The sequence below is a fragment of the Syngnathus leptorhynchus genome, chromosome 4, assembly GCF_054491065.1.
Source record: "Syngnathus leptorhynchus isolate UIUO chromosome 4, UIUO_Slep, whole genome shotgun sequence".
In the NCBI taxonomy this organism is placed as follows: domain Eukaryota; kingdom Metazoa; phylum Chordata; class Actinopteri; order Syngnathiformes; family Syngnathidae; genus Syngnathus; species Syngnathus leptorhynchus.
In genome coordinates, this window is record NC_141198.1 from 826827 (window position 1) to 847799 (window position 20973).

Below are 20973 nucleotides of genomic sequence, written 5' to 3' on the forward strand. Positions count from 1 at the left end.
GTAAAAAAAACAACACCACACATTTGTTAATTAGTTTGAAATAGGGGTGCTCAATTAATAAAATTTTAATCACGATCACTATTTTGGCTCCAGAAGATCCAAAAATTTGTTTATCGAAAAAAAATGATTGGTGTTTCCGTTCTGAGACGTGGATACGCAACTCAACCCCTACACCGCCGCCCCCGCGTGGGTGGAGAGTGGAGCTCCAGGCCATATTTAACAGGCAGTGTTGTAACTGAACACATTCAATGAATCAAAGTTCATTAACGTGTTCATATTTTGGATGAACGTGAACTGAACATCGCGCATTTTTGCTTCGCAAACGTTTTTGTGAACGCGCTCGTTTTGGGAACAATGAATGGTTTTGAACAGCAGTTTACTTTCGTTGAAAGATGCCGATTTTTCCTCTTCTTAGACTTCAAAATAAAACCCCGCTAAACACACTGTAAACAAGGCAAGGGGAAATTTTGCAACCCCAGCCACCAACAGTCACACGGCGTCGTCATCAAATTGCGACAAAAGCACAATAACATGCTCCAGTTGATGAAAACTCAGGTGCGACAAGCATCCCCATTTGCCCTTTATGGTCAAGCGGCAACAATAAGGTATCATCCTGTGAGAGCATTCATAAATTTTAGAAGTTGTAGTGCTCTCACCAAGAATGACTCTTATTGAGATTGTTGTTTTAGTAATTTATTTGGGCTTTGTACATTTACCTTTGCACTTTTATGCCCCAAATTCTAAAGGTTTTCTGGTTCTTTGGACAAACAAGAAATAATACATTCATTAAAAACTAAAAGTTAGTTAAAGCAAATATAATTTTAGTTTTGCACATTGATCACTGCATTTGTACATGTTTCGTTTCCAACCTTAAAAACCCAGTCATGTTTTGTTTCAATTCATTAAATTCAATTCAAGCAATTTTCTCTTGTATTTAAGAGTTTAAGGTGGTAGCACCTGGATACTAGTGTGAATGGAATGGGTGAAAAAATTGTGAAAATGCCAAAGTGCCAGAGAATAACAGCTTGAAGCAAATTTTTATCTTTGATTGGGAGAAGAAAACTACCGTAATTTTCAGACTATAAGTCGCGTTTTTTTGTCATAGTTTGGGTGGGTGGGGGGGGGCGACTTATCCTCAGGAGCGACTTATATGTGATTTTTTTCACAAATTTTTAAATTCAAAAATCTGCGATGTAGTGAAACCGGGAAAAACGAACCGCGATGTAGCAAAGGATTACTGTCATTTGAACTGCAAGTGATGTCACCCGTGCTGCGCGGCGGTTGTTTACATAAAGGCCAAAGGATTCGATCACGGGATGACGAAGATGACGAAGGGCCCCACGTACTACCGGCATCATTAGCGGCTTTGTTTGTAAGTGACACGGAGGACGAAGAGTTTGAGGAATTTAATGATTTGGAGTGACACAGAAGGTTTGAAAAACTATTATGGCTTTTACGCACGCCCGGTTCTTCTCGACGGGAGCTCTCTTTCACCTCAGTGGATGGAAGTCGGGGGCCGGCGCTTGGCCGGGTGGCTGTCCGGGGACGGTGGATGGGGCTCGGACATGGCTTTTACGCACGCCCAGTCCTATTTATGGAGCTCTCTTCCACCTCCGTGGCTGGAAGTTCAGTAGTTGTTGGCTCGTTGAACTCTTGTTTTGTTAAATAAAGAGCCGTTTACCAAACGCACGTCTTTCCTGGTACTTTGTTAATGCTACAATATAGTTATATACTAGATCTCTGCAGCGCACGCGCGGCATTGTTGACATAAAGAACGAGGAATTTGATCAATGGATTTAATGATTTGGAGTGACACAGATGATTTGATAATATTGTTGTAATATGATAGTTATTTGAAATATACATATTATATCGTTATATGGGTCTGTGGAATAATTAGAAATGCAATTTACAACGGGTCCGACGTCAGCATATGCGGCGCATACGCGGCATTGTTTACATAAAGCACGATCTATGGATTTAATGAATTGGAGTGACACAGATGGTTTGATAAACCTGTTATTTATGTAATACTTACTTGAATAACTCTGAATGTGACGTCAAGCCCGTTCTCAGCTCCTCGTTTGTGTATATGTCACGTTAGCATATCGTATCGTTTAGCCTGTTGTTGCTGGTTCATGTCTGTTTTTGGTGTTGGATTTTGACAAATAAATTTGCCCCAAAAGTGCGACTTATACTCCGGTGCGCCATATCTATGTTTTTATTCACTTCATTGTGCATTTTATGGTTGGTGCGACTTATACGCCGGAGGGACTTATAGTCCGAAAATTACGGTATAAACTTTTTATTTTTGGAACCATAAACTAAGTTAATAAAATTTCTGTTGTGAACTACAAGTTCCTTTTAAAATTTGTGAACTGAACTTTGAACTAGTTTGTGTAGAAAATAAACTTTCCCAGCACTGTTAACGGAGTGTTTCTTTTAAACATGCTAAATAAATGTTGTTCCAAACATGTTGTAGGTGTAGGTGTGTGGAGTTTGCATGTTCTCCCCGTGTCCGCGTGGGTTTTCTCCGGGCACTCCGGTTTCCTCCCACATCCCAAAAACATGCTTGATAATAATAATAATAATAAATTATATTTATAACGCACTTTATATTCGGAGGAATCTCAAAGTGCTACATGGCAAGTAAAAACAAGAATAAAAAGCAAGGACAAGTATAAAACAACTGGACGACAACCAGGATATAAAAACAGGAATTACAGAAATGCCAAATTAAAGAAGTGAGTTTTAAGTCCGGTTTTGAAAGAGTCAGTGGATTGGGGTGCTCTTAGGTGGTCGGGGAGGGAGTTCCACAGTGTGGGGGCTGCATGGCAGAAGGCCCGGTCGCCCATGGTACGCAGCTTGGTGTTGGGGACATGGAGAAGGTGAGAATTGGATGAGCGGAGGTTTCGGGTGGCAGATTTGGGGGCAAGGAGTTCTTTGAGGTATGGGGGAGCATGTCCGAGGATGCACTGGTGAGTGAGGAGGGCGATCTTATAATTTATTCGGAATTTGATGGGGAGCCAGTGCAGAGAATGGAGGATGGGTGTGATGTGGTCGCTTTTCCGCACCCTCATCAGGATCCTAGCAGCGCAGTTTTGAATGTACTGGAGCCTCTGGAGGCTCTTGCTAGGGATCCCGATGAGGAGTGCGTTACAGTAGTCTAGCCTGGAGGAGACAAAGGCGTGGACAAGTTTCTCAGCATCTGTCAGGGTAAGTGTGGGGCAGAGTTTGGAAATGTTCCTGAGGTGGAAGAAGGAGGTTTTGCAGATGTGTTTTATGTGTGACTTTAGGTTGAGTTGAGAGTCCAGTATCACACCCAGGTCGGTGACAGTGGCTGAGAGGGGGATTGTGTGACTGGCGAATGAGATGCTTGTGATTGGGCAGGTATGGATCTGATGGGGTGCCAAATAACATGGCTTGGGTTTTATCGCTGTTGACTTGTAGGAAGCTGAGATTCATCCACGCCTTTATCTCCTCCAGACACAGTGAGAGGATGGATGAGGGAGATGGATGAGGCTGGGTTGCAGAGGGTGGGGGGTTGAGTTTGAGGTATAGCTGGGTGTCGTCCGCGTAACAGTGATATGAGATGCCGAACTTCCTGATTATATTGCCAAGGGGTAGCATGTAGAAAATGAAGAGGGTAGGACCGAGTACAGATCCCTGGGGGACACCGGAGGTGACTGTGTGTGTGTGTGTCTGATTTTTTCCCTCCCAGGGAAACGTACTCGGTTCGGTTCGAGAGGTAGGACTGAAGCCAGGTTAGAGCAGTGCCAGAGAATCCAGTGGAGTGAAGTTGGTTAAGGAGGATGTTGTGGTGGACAGTGTCAAATGCAGCGGACAGATCCAACAAAATGAGGAGTGACGAGGAGCCTGCATCGGCAGCCATGAGAAGGTCGTTGGTGACCCTAACAAGGGCTGTTTCGGTGCTGTGGCCAGAGCGAAAACCGGATTGAAATTTCTCAGCGATGTTATTGCGGGTGAGATGGGCGTGAAGTTGGGCTGCTACCACTTTTTCCAGAACCTTGGAGAGAAATGGGAGGTTTGACATTGGCCTGTAGTTGGCAAGGTTGTCCGGGTCAAGCGAGGGTTTTTTGAGCAGGGGGGTAATAATGTCTGTCTTCAATGCAGGGGGTACAGAGCCAGACTGGAGTGAGAGGTTGATGACATTGGTTATCAGGGGACTGATAGCTGAGATTTGATGTTTAATGAGGGCTGTGGGGAAAGGGTCCAGGGCACATGTGGAGGGTTTCATCTTTTTGATGATGTCCTCTACCTCCGACTGCAAAATAGGGGAGAAACAGCGGAGAGGCTGGACTGACCCAGGTGGAAGGAAGGGGAGTGGAGGTGAAGTGGAGGGGCCAGAAGAGGAGAGGAGCTGGGTGCGAATGTTGTCAACCTTAGCAGTAAAGAAGGTCATGAAGTTATTGCACACTACCTCTGAGGATTCCGTTGGAGTGGTGGGTTGGGGTTTGAGAAAGTGGTTGATGGTTGAAAATAGCTGTTTTGAGTTTCCAGGGGTATTGTTTATGATGTTGGAGTAGAACTGGGCACGTGCAATCCCAAGGGCTTTTGAGTAGGCCTTCTGATGTTCTTTATAGGCCTGTTTGTGCACGGTCAGACCTGAGGCATTGAGACGACGCTCCAGGATGCGTCCAGTTGACTTCATCAGCCGCAGCTCACTGGTGTACCAGGGGGCTGAGCGTGAAAAAGTGACTGTTTTGTTTTTTATGGGGGCGTGGATACCTAGAAGTTTGGCCAAAGAGTTATTGTAATGATCCACTGCCTTGCTGACTGATGGAAAGGTCGCGGAGGAGGAGGAGAGAAGCAGGAGGTCCTGTGCTAAAGTGTCTTGGTTGATGTATTTGAAATTTCTGAAAGAGATTTGCCGCTTGGGTTTGGAGAGGGGGCGTGGGAAAGGCAGTTCCATTTGAATAAGTTTGTGGTCAGACACACCAACCTCGTGAACTTGTATGTTGCTTATGGCCGATGAGGAAATGACAAGGTCAAGTGTATGCCCTTTGTCATGGGTGGGGACATTTACATGTTGAGTGAGGTGTAAACAGTCCAATAGTTGCAACAGGTCAGAGGCAGGGGGGCGGGAGGGGGTGTCGATAGGCCGATTGAGCACTCCAAATTGTCCCTAGGTGTGAGTGCGAGTGCGGATGGTTGTTCGTCTCTGTGTGCCCTGCGATTGGTTGGCAACCAGTTCAGGGTGTCCCCCGCCTACTGCCCAATGACGGCTGGGATAGGCTCCAGCACGCCCGCGACCCCCGTGGGGAATAAGCGGTTCAGAAAATGAATGAATGAACAATTACATTACAGTTCAAGATAATCTGTGAAACCGACATTACTCTGTAATCAAGGGCTTTGATGATAATAATAATAATAATAATAACGAAGAAGAGACAAAACACACAGAACAAAATCTTTTTGCTTTAATTGGAAGTGACATTTAGAATTCCATTGAAAATATCTAATCATTTATTTTAAATTTACATTTTGGTTTTCCCTATGGCAAAGGTGTAGCACTATAGAATTGGAATTACTGGTATTCGTGTTGGGACACGCATATAACTTGAGAGCTGAGAGCACAGATTTGAATGAGAAAAAAACAAAAAAAAACACTTCTAATCTTTGTGTGCAGTAACGCATTTAGTGTAACTATTGTAGAAGCAACACCTTTGTGTTAAAAAATAATCCAAGACCAAAACAAAGCCAAACTGAATAAAATTGCTTTGTCATGCTTGGTTTTTCCAACAACTAAATTACTAAAGAATTTCCAGTGTTAATTTGGAAGTTAATAAAGTAAAACCAAAATTTCAATGTCTCATTTGAGTGACCATGATATAGACCCAGAAATACACTTTAAAATTATCATAATAACTAATAACTAATCCAACAGCTCTAAAAATCCCCCACTCCCCCTAACATTTGAATGTCTTTCTCTTTCATAGAATCGAATCTTTTCATTGCTTTGTCGGTCGTGGATTCTAAGAAACAAAGGACACTAATTAGAGATAAAATGAAATGACTCAATGACACATCAGCGTAAGTAATCTACAAGAACAAGCACAATGCCAAGTCAAGCCTGATCAACTCTCTAACCCAGACAATGCACTCAAAAACAATTACATAACACACAATGACTTCAAAACAATAGAAGTAAATCACAAGTGACTGGAAGCAATTTCTGCGACTATGTGTCTTCATACAGTTGGGGCTTTGTTAAATAACTGTACTAAATGCAAATGAAGAGGCTGGCGGTGATGCTTAGTGGGGCGTGGACAATCCTAAACACAAGACAGAAAGAACTCAAACACATATGGGCACGCACGCACACAAACCAGATGTTTCAAAACTGAAGGAACTGAGAAATGAATGAATTAAAGAAAGTACACAGTATGTCTGAAAGTCACGTGCATGACAAAATATGTCCATGATTTTATGCTGCAGTGACTATATTAATATTTTAAAATGTAAGCTTGTTCGAATAATTTATGTTGGAGGAGATCTCAGAACAGTTGATGTGACGGGCTTTGGACAGCATTATCACAAAGGTGTCATAACAATGTCAATAGAGCAGAAGCAAAGAAGTGGCACGCATATCTGACATTAATAGTGGCGCTTCAAACACTTCCAATATGCTTTAAATTGTTGTGCTTTAGTCATTCTCAGATCAGTATTAGCATGGGAGATCAATGCAAGCTTCTGCAGCACTTACATGGTCACAAGCACAAACTCTGTACATACAATCCATTATTTATGACTTGGTTCCCACTTCCCCTTTTACAAACCTTGTGATGGAAACAGCTTAGCAATGGGAGTGTCAAAAAGCTTAAAGCTGTGTTTGGCGAGGGGGTGGGGGGGCATTTCTCCACATTAAAGCACGTGATACTTTTGCTGGCCTGTATTAACAGCTTAGTATGTGATAAGAATACATGTTCGGACAATGGACACTTCCAAACAAATGGCTTCACATGGCAAAATCTACCAGGAAAAAAATCCAGCCCCCCTTCAACTTTCTGCCATGACTATTAATATTATTTATGAAACTGTTATACGTTTGAATGCACAAGATAGAAATCATATTAACATAATGAAAACAAAAACAAAATGTACTGCACCTCAACTTACAACAATTAATAACTATTTATATTGTTTTTAAGTCAAAGCACGGCTCAGAAGACCCCTTATGATGAATAAAATATATGGACATAGTTTTCCCTCGCACGGACGCGGGTCACCGGGGCCCCTCTCTGGAGCCAGGCCTGGAGGTGGGGCTCGAAGGCGAGCGCCCGGTGGCCGGGCCTTCGCTCATGGGGTCCGGTCGGGCATAGCCCAAAAAGAAAACGTGGGTCCCCCTTCCAATGGGCTCACCACCTATAGGAGGGGCCAAAGGGGTCAGGTGCATAGTGAGCTGGGCGGCGGCCAAAGGCGGGGACCTTGGCGGTCTGATCCCCGGCTGCAGAGGCTAGCTCTGGGGACATGGATTGTCACCTCTCTGGCTGGAAAGGAGCCCAAGCTGGTGTTTGAGGCAGAAAGGTTCCGACTAGACATAGTCGGATTTGCCTCCACACATAGTTTGGGCTCTGGTACAAGCCCTCTCGAGAGGGGCTGGACGCTCTTCCACTCTGGAGTTGCCCACGGTGAGAGGCGTTGAGCAGGTGTTGGCATACTTATTGCCCCCCGGCTGGGCGCCTGCACATTGGGGTTCACCCCGGTGAGCGAGAGGGTAGCCTTCCTCCGCCTTCGGGTGGGGGGGACGGGTCCTGACTGTTGTTTGTGTCTATGCACCGAACGGCAGCTCAGAGTACCCACCCTTCTTAGAGTCCCTGGAGGAAGTGCTGGAGAGCGCTCCTTCTGGACACTCTATCGTTCTACTGGGTGACTTCAATGCTCACGTGGGCAATGACAGTGAGACCTGGAAGGGCGTGACTGGGAGGAACGGCCCCCCCGATCTGAACCCGAGCGGTGTTCTATCATTGGACTTCTGTGCTCGACACGGATTTTCTATAATGAACACCATGTTCAAGCATAAGGGTGTCCATGTGTGCACTTGGCACCAGGACACCCTAGGCCGCAGTTCGTTGATCGACCTTGTAGTCGTGTCATCGGACTTGTGGCTGCATGTTTTGGACACTCGGGTGAAGAGAGGGGCGGAGCTGTCAACTGATCACCACCTGGTGGTGGGTTGGCTCCGATGGTGGGGGAAGATGGCGGTCCGACCTGGCAGACCCAAGCGCTCTGTGAGGGTCTGCTGAGAACGTCTGGCAGAATCCCCTGTCAGGAAGAGCTTCAACTCCCACCTCCGGCAGAGCTTTTCCCACATCCCGGGGGAGGCGGGGGACATTGAGTCCGAGTGGAACATGTTCCGCGCCTCCATTGTTGAGGCAGCCGACCGGAGCTGTGGTCGTAGGGTTGTTGGTGCCTGTCGTGGCGGCAATCCCCGAGCCCGCTGGTGGACACCGGCGGTAAGGGATGCTGTCAAGCTGAAGAAGGAGTTCTATAGGGCCGTTTTGGCCTGCGGGACTCCGGAAGCAGCTGACAGGTACCGGATGGCCAAGCGGAACGCGGCTTCGGCGGTTGCTGAGGCAAAAACCCGGGCTTGGGAGGAGTTTGGCGAGGCCATGGAGAATGACGTCCGGACGGCTTTGAGGAAATTCTGGTCCACCGTCCGGCGTCTCAGGAGGGGGAAGCAGTGCACGGTCAACACTGTTTACAGTGGAGATGGTGTGTTGCTGACCTCGAATCGGGATGTCGTGAGTCGGTGGGGGGAATACTTCGAAGACCTCAATTCCACCGACACGCCTTCCATTGTGGAAGCAAGGCCTGAGGACTCTGAGGCGGACTCTCCAATCTCGGAGGTTGAAGTCACTGAGGTAGTTAAAAAACTCCTCGGTGGCAAGGCCCCGGGGGTGGATGAGATCCGCCCGGAGTTCTTAAAGGCTCTGGATGTTGTGGGGCTGTCATGGCTGACACGCCTCTACAGCATTGTGTGGACATCGGGGACGGTGCCTCTGGATTGGCAGACTGGGGTGGTGGTTCCCCTCTTTAAGAAGGGGGACCGGACTGTGTGTTCCAATTACAGGGGAATCACACTCCTCAGCCTCCCTGGTAAGGTCTATTCAGGGGTGCTTGAGAGGAGGATCCGTCGGGAGGTCGAGCCTCGGATTCAGGAGGAGCAGTGTGGCTTCCGTCCTGGCCGTGGAACAGTGGACCAGCTCTACACCCTCGGCAGGATCCTCGATGGTGCATGGGAGTTCGCCCAACCAGTCCACATGTGTTTTGTGGACTTGGAGAAGGCGTTCCACCGTGTCCCTCGGGAGGTTCTCTGGAGGGTGCTTCGGGAGTACGGGGTGCCGAGCCAACTGATAAGGGCGGTTTGGTCCCTGTATCACCGATGCCAGAGTTTGGTCCGCATTTCCGGCAGTAAGTCGGATTTGTTCCCAGTGAGGGTTGGACTCCTCTAAGGCTGCCCTTTGTCACCGATTCTGTTCATAATTTTTATGGACAGAATTTCTAGGCGCAGCCGAGGCGTTGAGGGGGTCCGGTTTGGGGACCTCAGCATCGCGTCACTGCTTTTTGCAGATGACGTGGTGCTGTTGGCTTCTTCAGTCCGTGATCTCCAGCTCTCACTGGAGCGGTTCGCAGCCGAGTGTGAAGCGGTCGGGATGAGGGTCAGCACCTCCATATCCGAGTCCATGGTCCTCGGTTGGAAAAGGGTGGAATGCCCTCTCCGGATCGGGAATGAGATCCTGCCCCAAGTGGAGGAGTTCAAGTATCTTGGGGTCTTGTTCACGTGTGAGGGCAGGATGGAGCGCAAGATCAACAGGCGGATCGGTGCAGCGTCGGCAGTAATGCGGATTCTGTACCGGTCCGTCGTGGTGAATAGAGAGCTGAGCCAAATAGCAAAGCTCTCGATTTACCGGTCGATCTACGCTCCTACCCTCACCTATAGTCACGAGCTATGGGTCGTGACCGAAAGAACGAGATCCAGGATACAAGCGGCCGAAATGAGTTTCCTCCGCAGGGTGTCCGGGCTCTCCCTTAGAGATAGGGTGAGAAGCTCGGTCATCCGGGAGAGACTCGGAGTAGAACCGCTGCTCCTCCACGTTGAGAGGAGCCAGATGAGGTGGCTCGGGCATCTCATCAGGATGCCTCCTGGACGCCTCCCTGGGGAGGTGTTCCGGGCATGTCCCACCGGTAGGAGACCCCAGGGACGACCCAGGACGCGCTGGAGAGACTATGTCTCTCGGCTGGCCTGGGAACGCCTTGGGATCCCCCAGGATGAGCTGGATGAAGTGGCTGGGGAGAGGTAACAAAAAAGATTAAAAGCGCATAAATTTGCCTGAAATACAAAAAAAATGTTTTTTGATAGTGAAAGTCTGCATCATTATCGCTCCACCTTTTCTTCATTGTTAAATCTTTTGACATGGTGTCCTTTAAGGTTTTTTTTTGTAGTGAAAGTTTGCATCATTATCTCTCTTCACCTTTTCTTCACTGTTAAATAATTTTACATGGTATCCTTTGAGAGTTTGTTCACTTTCGAAAAGGTGATATCGTACAAACTTGTGTTGTATCTATGTTATACTACAAATGATGAATGAGGTCATTTAAATTCCCCACCAGCCCACAACACTGACATCTTGATTGTACACATTCCATTTGTCCAGGATGCCGCTCTGACTTGGGTGTTGAGAGCGCGCTTGGATTGTATTTCCAAATGCACCCTTGATCTGAACTGTGCTGTGTGTACGCATCCTTATTGTTAAAAAAAAACACTCTGACATTTGAGGGCGCTATTACCACCTACTGTAGTGGATGTGAAATGACACTTCTTTTTGGTATAGCAAAAACAGCAAGGTGCAAATGTGAATATAAACATGGAAGTGACTTTTATTCCAGGCTCATTTTTCAAATGCTGCTTCAATAACAATTGCAGCTGAGATTTTCCCTCTAAAAAAATAGTTGAAGAAAATAGAAATATTTTCTTTTCAAAGTGAATTTAGTCCGAGCCCACACTAGATCAAGTGTGACCGTTCGTTGTTCGATTTTGTAGTTTAGATATTCAGAATGCACCAAAAACGGAGTGACAGTGGGTGTACTTGTCAGTGCTAGCTGGGTTCGAAGATGAATGGAAGCGGAGCGCACTCTTGTCTATCATTCATAACATCTCCATGACTATGATGCGAGATTTGTTTATGAAGCATGCTGCCCAGGTTACAGTGAGATAGTGTTTGGATCATACAAGTGGAAGGTCTGTACATGACTGAGCATGCCGTGGATTACGTCACTTGCCATGCTTGTTAGTCAGTACTGAATCAGTGTTCTGTTACAAGCTTTCTTTTTCCATGGTGAGGAAATATTTTGTTTGATTACCTTGGGACTCAGACTGAACAGAAGGTACTGTACACTTAGCAGGTGTAGTTGTATCACTGGGTGTGAAGTCTAATCTAAAAGAGTATATTAACCACAAGAGCAGTGAGGTCAGGATTATCCCCACAAGTGAATTTTGCATTTATTTATTTTATTTTTTTTTCTATATATGGTGGCGCCACCGATTTGTATCATCAATGGCAAAGAGAAGGAGAAATATTTTAAAGACCATGGACTTCTCTGAAACTGTGAAACTGTGAGTGAAAAAAGCAGTAGACGTGCCTGTCCAGGCTGGTCACGTCCAAATGGCTAATGATAAAAAGATGGCATGAAATACACACTGGAAAGTCAGATGCCTTCCGTTTTAAGATTTTTTTATTTTTTTATTTTTTTATTTTTATTTTTATTTTTTTTTTTAACTAGAATTTTGCAATCCGGCTCTCATACATAACAAAGACAGACAGGGGTTAGCCAGCTCGGTTTTGTGTGTGTTAGCCACTTGGTTCAGCGTCTTTGTTCACGCAACTCAACAAATTATGGCTAGCTCAGGTGATGATATAAACAAAGCAAAAAAAATGTGAAGTACATCACAAACTCAGGCCATTATGTATAATTTTTAAGAGCAAAAAACAGAAACAAACAAACAAACAAACAAAATAATTTGCTTGAAGGTCACACTGATACATGCACAAATAAAATCCATCCAACCAAAAATTATAATTATATTGTAACAATATCAAAAATAATCCATTGCCCCAAGCCACGTGGGAAACAGCTAGTCAAAGCAGTCTTTTTTTCCCTCAATTTTGAATGACAACATTATATATAGACTTGCCGTTTGCTGGCAACCGATAGAAATTAACTTTTATAAAGTTTTGTTTCAATTTCCATGTTATGTACTGTTATGTAAAAGAATTACGCCTACTGCTCAAATGTACAACGTACTACTTTCACCACAATAAACCATAATCTATAACCACAATTGTTAATAAATTTTGGCTTCAATACTTATAATGTATTTATTGCATCCTTCTAATGACACACGCAGTTGCAGTCTGAAACAAAGAATAGTATTTCAGATTGCATTGGCAATTGTCAAATACATCTATGGCTAAATTTGTTTTTTACTCATTCTGTTTTTAACTGTAGTCAGAAAGCAAGTGTGTTAAATCAGGTTAATCAGATCTTGAAAGTCAAACTTTAAACACAGCATTCTATTTTGCAAACAAATAACATAACTGTTCAACTGGATTAGACAGTTTAAGCACTGACAAAATTCTGGTTTCTAATTAGTGCATTGTACTTCTTTTATATGCATTTTTCTATTTCCTATATCCACTAATGCTGATGAAAACAATGCCAATTTGCAGCTGATGTAACTAATAAAGGTAATCTAAAGTATTATAAGTATCTATAATATCTAAAGTATTATAAGTATCTTTATAATATCTACAGACTTCACATTTTCATTGGCCTATATTCTCGGTGAGGGGGTGTGATTCATTAGTGTGAAGGCGAAGGCCTTCACACTATTGTTATTCTACTTTATTAGTGTGAAGGCGAAGGCCTTCACACTATTGTTATTCTACTTTATTTTTTTTTAAATTATTATTAGTGTGAAGGCGAAGGCCTTCACACTATTGTTATTAGTGTGAAGGCGAAGGCCTTCACACTATTGTTATTCTACTTTATTTTTTTTTTTTATTAGTGTGAAGGCGAAGGCCTTCACACTATTGTTATTCTACTTTATTTTTCTTCTTCTTATTAGTGTGAAGGCGAATTTATTCCTCCCACTTTTTTGACACCTAACTACTCCCACATGCTTTAACCGATTCACCCCATTCCAACTTTCACACGTTCCAAAAATTCACGGCATAATTGCTAGTATTTTATTTGTTCATAACATTTACCGTTTTTGCATAATTAGCAAATTTGTGCCTTAAAATCCCCCATTCATTCTTAATGGCGCATTAGACACGAGCGACGTTCAGGAGTGAGTTCAAATTTTGACATCTGACAACTTTTTTCATGATTTCTTTCCTTAACTCGTTTATTTAACTCTTTTATTTTTTATTTTCCATTCATTCATTTAGTTATTCATTTAATTTTAAGTTAAAAACATCATTTTACCGTTTTAACGGCATTTACCTTTTTTATTTCTTGTTTAATATCATCATTCCACCGCAGCAACACTAATCCGCTGTTTAGCTCAGTAAGAAGACAATGGTCCTTTGAACACGAGCCACGTCCGCGAGCGAGTTCGAGTCCCGCTTGGCCATAATTTTTTTATTCATTAATTTTTCATTCATTCAATTTTAACACATTTTAATAATTATTTTCATCATTCATTTAGTTATTCATTTAATTTTAAGTTAAAAACTTCATTTTACCGTTTTAACGGCATGTACCATTTTTATTTCTCGTTTAATAGCATCATTCCACCAGTGCAGCACTAAGTCGCTGTTTAGCTCAGTAAGAAGACAATGGCGCTTTGAACATGAGCCACTTCCACGAGGGCGTTCGAATCCCGCTTGGCCATAATTTTTTTATTCATTAATTTTTCATTCATTCAATTTTAACACATTTTAATAATTATTTTCATCATCATCATTAATTTACCATTTTTATTTTATTTAATCATCATTATTAATTTACCATTTTTATTTCATTTAATCATTATTTCGAGTCCCACAATAGTGTGAAGTGCCTTCGCCTACACACGCAATTTCTCCAGAAATTGCCAATTCTAGTTATTATCCTACTTTATTCCTCCCACTTTTTTGACACCTAACTACTCCCACATGCTTTAACCGATTCACCCCATTCCAACTTTCACACGTTCCAAAAATTCACGGCATAATTGCTAGTATTTTATTTGTTCATAACATTTACCGTTTTTGCATAATTAGCAAATTTGTGCCTTAAAATCCCCCATTCATTCTTAATGGCGCATTAGACACGAGCGACGTTCAGGAGTGAGTTCAAATTTTGACATCTGACAACTTTTTTCATGATTTCTTTCCTTAACTCGTTTATTTAACTCTTTTATTTTTTATTTATTTATTTTCCATTCATTCATTTAGTTATTCATTTAATTTTAAGTTAAAAACATAATTTTACCGTTTTAACGGCATTTACCATTTTCATTTCTTGTTTAATATCATCATTCCACCACAGCAACATTAAGCCGCTGTTTAGCTCAGTAAGAAGAGACTGGAATTTGGAGCACGAGCGCTGTTCCCGTGCGAGTTCGAATCCCTCTTGACCAATATTTTTTTTTCATTCATTCAATTTTAACACATCACTTTAATAATTATTTTCATCATCATCATTTACCATTTTTATTTTATTTAATCATCATCAATTTACCATTTTTATGTCATTTAATCATCATTTCGAGTCCCACAATAGTGTGAAGTGCCTTCGCCTTCACACGCAATTTCTCCAGAAATTGCCAATTCTAGTTATTATTATCCTACTTTATTCCTCCCACTTTTTTGACACCTAACTACTCCCACATGCTTTAACCGATTCACCCCATTCCAACTTTCACACGTTCCAAAAATTCACGGCATGACTGCTAGTATTTTATTTGTTCATAACATTTACCGTTTTTGCATAATTAGCAAATTTGTGCCTTAAAATCCCCCATTCATTCTTAATGGCGTATTAGACACGAGCGACGTATACGACCGAGTTCGAATTTTGACATCTGACAACTTTTTTCATGATTTCTTTCCTTAACTCATTTATTATTTTATTTTTTATTCATTCATTTAATTTTAATTTAAAATCATCATTTTACCAAACGGCATTCATTTAAATTTAAAAACATCATTTTACCAAACGTCATTTACCATCTTTATTTCTTGATTAATAGCATCATTCCACCATAGCGACCCTAAGCCGCTGTTTAGCTTTATTTATTTTTCATTCATTCATTTAGTTATTGATTTAATTTTAAGTTAAAAAAATATCATTTTACCGTTTTAACGGAATTTACCGTTTTTATTCCTCGTTTAATAGCATCATTCCACCACAGTCACACTGAATGGGACTGTAAACACGAGCGCCGTTCCCGTGCGAGTTCGAATCACGCTTGGCCAATATTTTTTTTTCATTCATTCAATTTTAATACATCACTTTAATAATTATTTTCATCATCATCATTAATTTACCATTTTTATTTTATTTAATCATCATCATCAATTTACCATTTTTATGTCATTTAATCATCATTTCGAGTCCCACAATAGTGTGAAGTGCCTTCGCCTTCACACGCAATTTCTCCAGAAATTGCCAATTCTAGTTTCCTTTCCTATGCATTTTGTATTATTTATTTCTTCACACACTTAATGATTGACCTGTTATTTTGCTGTTCAAAGAGGATTACGCTCCAATATAACATGACCTAACATATCATCAAATCACTTATTTCCAGTGTTTCACGTCTACTTGTCAGTGATGATAGATTAGCAATTTGTATGACTTCTCCGTCTTTCCTGCCATCCTGGTTTCTTAATAATGATACTAATCAGAAGTGCATCTTATTCACTGCTACAAACGCTATGATTAGGGATTTGTGCTTCGCTGACACCGGACTTTCCCAGACTACAGTAAAACTGAATTAGATAAAATCACTGTCAGTTTATATTTAGGAAAAAACAGGGCGTGCAATTTGTTTTTGTAATCTATTCATCTGTCTGTGATTTGATGAATTGTATAAAAAAAGAAAAAACATCATTTAGTTTCTATCCCATCAATCAAAAACGGGAATTTATTTCACACTGACAGTGGAGCAAATATAATGTATTTTTATTATATATTTATAATATTATATATTAATAATATATTTATTATTATTACTATTTTATAATTATATATTTATAAAATATAAATAACAATTCAGTTATTTTTTGGTCAGTAAAATGGGCAAATTTGTTCATCATTGTTTTCCGACGTAAAAACAAACTTGAAAGCTAACCACTTATTTTGATGATCACTCAAAGATGATCTGTCTGCTTTCATGCAGGTCTAATGAAATGAGAGAATAGTTGAGAAGATGAAAATTCTGAGGATTTGGACAATACTAAATTAAAAAGTACTGTATTTTCCAGACTATAAGTCGCTCCGGAGTACAAGTGGCACAAGCCATAAAAAACATAATAAAGAAGAAAAAACAAATTAGTCGCACCAGAGTACAAGTCGCATTTTTGGGGGAACTTTACTTGACAAAATCCAACACCAAGAACAGACATGAATAGGCAATGACACGCTAAACGATACGATATGCTAACGTTACATAAACAAACGAGAACCCGAGAACAGGCCTGACATAACATTAACAGTGATTCAAATAACTATAACATAAATAATATGTTCATCAAACCATCTGTAACATGTTGACAGTTATTCAAATAACAATAACATAAATAACACGTTTATCAAACCATCCGTGTCACTCCAAATCATTAAATCCATCGAAATCTTCGTCCTTTACTTCACTTGTAAACGACTCTGGAAGTGCATGCGGCGCTGACGTCGGACTCATCATCAGTTGCGGCTCCAGTTATTCAAGGCCTATATAAATATATATCAAATAACAATAACAGAAATAATAATTTTATCGAACCATCCATGTCACTCCAAATCATTAAATCCATTGAAATCTTCGTCCTCTGTGTCACTTAAAAAAAACACCACTGCTGACTCCGGAAGTACATGCAGCGCTGACGTTGGACTCATTGTCAGTTGCAGTTCTCATTATTCCACAGACCCCTATAACTATATACCGTAGTTTTCGGACGATAAGTCGCGGTTTTTTTCATAGTGTGGGTGGGGGGGGGGGCGACTTATACTCAGGAGCGACTTATATGTGATTTTCTTCACAAATGTTCAAAATTCAAAAATCCGCGATGTAGTGAAACCGCGATAAATGAACCGCGATGTAGCAAGGGATTACTGTCAGTTAAACTGCAAGTGACGTCACCGGCACTGTGCGGCGGTTGTTTACATAAAAGGACAAAGGATTCGATCACGGGATGACGAAGTTGACGAAGGGCCCCACGTTTGAAGGATTTAATGATTTGGAGTGACACAAGGTTTGAAAAATTATAGTTAGAGTTATAGTTATTTGATATATTTTATTTCATGTAGCAACTTGTATATGTTTTTATCGTTACAGTCCAGTAGTTGTTGTCTCGTTGAGCTCTTGTTTTGTTAAATAAAGAGCCGTTTACCAAAACCACGTCTTTCCTGGTACTTTGTTAACCCTACAATATAGTTATATACTAGATCTATGCGGCGCGCACGCGCCGTTGACATAAAGGACGAGGAATTTGATCGATGGATTTAATGATTAGGAGTGACACAGATGGTTTGATAATATTGTTGTTATATGAAATATACTTTATATATCGTTGTATGGGTCTGTGGAATAATTAAAAATGCAACTTACGAGTCCGACGTCAGCAGCGTGGCGCATATGCGGTGCATACGCGGCATTGTTTACATAAAGGACGATCGATGGATTTAATGAATTGGAGTAACACAGATGGTTTGATAAACATGTTATTTATGTAATACTTATTTGAATAACTCAGAATGTTAGGTACAGCCCATTCTCAGCTCCTTGTTTGTGTATATGTCACGTTAGCATACCGTATCGTTTAGCCTGTTGTTGCTGGTTCATGTCTGTTCTTGGTGTTGGCTTTTGACAAATGAATTTGCCCCAAAAGTGCGACTTATACTCCGGTGCGACTTATATATGTTTTTTTTTTCACTTTATTGTGCATTTTATGGCTGGTGCGACTTATAGTCCGAAAATTACGGTATATGTGAACTATATATCAAATGACTATAACATAAATAACAATTTTATCAAACCATCCGTGTCACTACAAATTATTAAATCCATTGAAATCTTCGTTCTCTGTGTCACTTGTAAACAACGTCGCTGCTGATTCTGTCCGGAAGTACATGCAGCGCTGAGGTCAGACTCATTGTCAGTTGCGGCTCCAGTTATTCCACAGGCCTAGTGCGCCTTCATGCGGTTTAAACTGAAACTAACATGTGAAATGATCAACTATACGATAGTAAGTAATGTGTTAATGCTCAATTAATAATGTGTTAATAATTTCACATATAGGTCGCTCCTGATTATAAGTCGCACTATAATACAGTAGTATTTAAATGATTTGTTGACGATAAGAAATTATTAGCAATTGATTTGCTAATCCATTACCTGTTCCTCAATCCTTGCACATACAGTCTGAAGACACTGACTGCGAGGCTTTAACTATACAGTTTACTGCAGCTCGTTCACAAAATTCTGGTGTTTGGAATTAGCTTGCTATTCTTTGTTCCCATCCTTTTAAGACAGAAACTTGTTAAATGGAGCGTTTTAATTGTAAAATTTGTTTCAATATATAGCCTGATCTAAAACATCTATGACTACAGGTGTATTCCTTTTTATCTGGAGGGCATCCGAAAAATATTCACGGCACTTCACTCTTTCCACTGGGCATAAAGACGCATAGATGCACCGACTGCAGTGATGCATACACTCGCTGACAAAACACAGGAGCGAAAACATCTCCACCCACAATCAATATTTCATTCCAGACTGCCAGTCTGTAGACAGTATTGTCCAAAAATGCCTCCCAGATAATACTCACAGGAGGTGACCCAAATAAAGTACTGATGCAATTGTTGTGACAGACAGAAGTGGTTTGGATGCATTAGCTAACCCACAGAGTGGCTAACGGTGTATGAGTCCATTTTGAGTCACATGAATTGTGTCCGAGCAAGCAGACAGAATGCCACACAAGGAGCTGACAAGAGGAAATCTCATTAGGTTAAGACCTGTAAGTACACTGAACAAGTATCTAATGACAGATGTCACCTGAATTTGAAAAGCTTGTAATCCAATCGAGGAAGAATTTTCATTGATGACAGTCAACTGGTTTAGCAACAATTGTGTGGCTAATCAATGAAATAATTGAAATAGCCATAAGCATGGTGGCCATCAAGAATTTCAGAAAATATTTTCTGACCGCGCATTGGTTCACTCCAGTCACTAAACCCCCCCCCCCCACACACACACACACACGGCCACCCACATTGACAACAAAACTTCTATGCGCAACAGACACCGTCAGCAGACACTCCCCCCCTCAAAAAATTATCACGACCAAAACGTTGGTCCCAGTATTTCCCTTTTATGATTGGATATTTACTCAAGTTCAGTTTTGACAGGCCAAAGGCATGTCATCTTTTTGGGTTTCAAAATACCACAAGTGTGAAACACATGACAACAAAACTCTTAAGAGGGAAATTTTTCTAAATTTGTGGTATCTACAAATAATACCGTAATGAGTTTTATTTGGAAAACTTCCCATTTGAATTAGGACCTGAGCCAAGAAACTGTTGTTTGCAGTAACAAAAAATATATAGCAATTACAGCACCTAGCCAACCTGCTTTGCTTAAAACATGTTTACACCAAAACATTGTAACATAATGTCACAGCCCCCCCCCATAAGCTGTCAGCAGTCACATATTAAGAGGATAAATTTGTTTTTATGTGTCCAGATGTTGCGTCCGATTTTGGACAAAATAGTGTTAGTCTTCATTTAAAAGGAAAGTCCAGCCCAATATTTTCTTGACAATAATATGTTGTATGTGAGCCCACTAGTCTAAACACGGCATTCTGAATAATATCACATTTGTGGAACATGAGATAAGCAACAAAATTCACCCATTTTTATCTTTTTCAGGGGGTTGCCATTTTGCCACTTGCTTTCAATTGAAAGTGACATCCCAGTTGCCAAGTCTCAGGACACAACTAATCATGGCTCAGTCTCAGAAAACTGCTGATTGCTTGTGTGAGTTTTAAATTGAATAGGAGATCTAAAATGACACACTCCAGTAAAACAACAAAGTGTATGCACTAGTAAAATCACACTGAAGCACACTGAAGCAGGTGATCCAGTAAGATAATAATCTTGACCTCGATTTTCCTCAGACTGCCACAAAAGAATGGTAAGAGAGGTATGATTCTGAAGAATTTTGCATCCACTTCTAATTGGGATGCCTGTGAAGTTGCAGTGAATTTTTTTCTGATAATATCACACTGAATAAAATGTCTTAGACTGTCTGAGCCTGGCCCCTGCTAACCCCAATAGCCTCGCGAGGACCCCTCTTAGAGCTAATCAGTTTGTACAAGATTAGCCAGCTTTCCAAACCCCTAGCCTGCTGTTGCTTTCAACATTTCTCTCATTAAGTAATGTGAGGCTTTTTAGGCTGCTCACCGCTCAATGCAATATGGTGGCAGTGAAAACTTAGTATAGACTTAGAGATCTGACACAGAGGTATTCCTCAATCCTGAAAATCACAGATTGTTAAAATAAACTGCTTCAAACTTTGATTACCGTATTTTCTGGACCAAAAGGTGCACCGGATTATAAGGCGCACCTTAAATGAACGGCCCATTTTAAAACTTTGTCCATATATAAGGTGCACCGGATTATAAGGCGCATAAAATAGAAGCTATACTGCAACAAACTGCGGTTGACTAATGTTGCAATATGCAT

At 41.4% G+C, this 20973-nt stretch overlaps 1 protein-coding gene across 1 annotated transcript in view; it reads right to left on the bottom strand.

The window, feature by feature from the left end:
- The window catches only part of LOC147057602 (multiple epidermal growth factor-like domains protein 9), a 78593-nt gene that overhangs the window by 42967 nt on the left and 14653 nt on the right, over window positions 1–20973 (bottom strand). The window lies entirely within an intron of this gene.